This window comes from Gavialis gangeticus, unplaced genomic scaffold, assembly GCF_001723915.1.
Source record: "Gavialis gangeticus isolate Ggan-Ray unplaced genomic scaffold, GavGan_comp1, whole genome shotgun sequence".
NCBI classification, from domain to species: domain Eukaryota; kingdom Metazoa; phylum Chordata; order Crocodylia; family Gavialidae; genus Gavialis; species Gavialis gangeticus.
Genome location: NW_017728997.1, coordinates 7,128,306 through 7,129,141, shown reverse-complemented (window position 1 = coordinate 7,129,141; position 836 = coordinate 7,128,306).

Below are 836 nucleotides of genomic sequence, written 5' to 3'. Positions count from 1 at the left end.
GGGGGCGGGGTGGGGTTTGCTCCGCGCCCGCCCGGCTCCCCAGTCTCTGACGTGCGGCGCTGCGGCCGGAGGCTGCTCCGCTTTAACAGCCGCGCTGCTCTGGGCGGGCGGGCGGCGAGACGTGGCGCCGGCTCCGCCAGGTAAGATGCGGCTGCCCCGCGCCGGGTGGGGGGTCTCCCCCGCTCCTGCCGCAGCACCTCACAAGTTTGGCGGGAAGGAGCGAGACTCCCCCATTTCCATGAGGGGATTTGCATTACATTGGCCGGGGCGGGGGGTCTGCAGCGCCTCCCGCCCCCGCGCCGGGTCTCCCCCGCTCCTCCGGCAACTTTGCAGCGAGCACCGGGAGCCGGAGCCGGGCAGGACCCCCGCTTTTGCCGGGCGGGGGCCGGGAGCTTCTGACATCTTGCTGCACTGCCAAGCCGGGGGCAGGATCCCGGGCTGGGGTCGTGGCGGCAGGCGCCTTGCAGGTGCTCTCGGGAGAGGGAGCTGGGCTGGGTCCCAGCCCCGTGGGGTGGGCTGGGCTGGGAGATGCTGGGACCCAGCCTGGTGGAAATATTGTTGGGGTGGGGGTGCTGGGACCCAGCCTGGTGGAAATAGGGTGGGGGGGGAGGGGGTGTTGTGTCCCAGCCTGGTGGAAATAGCACCCCCCCAGCCCATCTTCCCACCTCCTCCCCCCAAATCCTGTGTCCCAGCCTGGTGGCGATGGAGTGGGAGAGCTGTGCTGGGTCCCAGCCTGGTGGAGATGGGGTCGGGGGCTGCTGTATCCCAGCCTGGTGGAAATAGGCTTGGGGTGGGGGGTGCTGTGTCCCAGCTTGGTGGAAATAGCACCCCCCCCA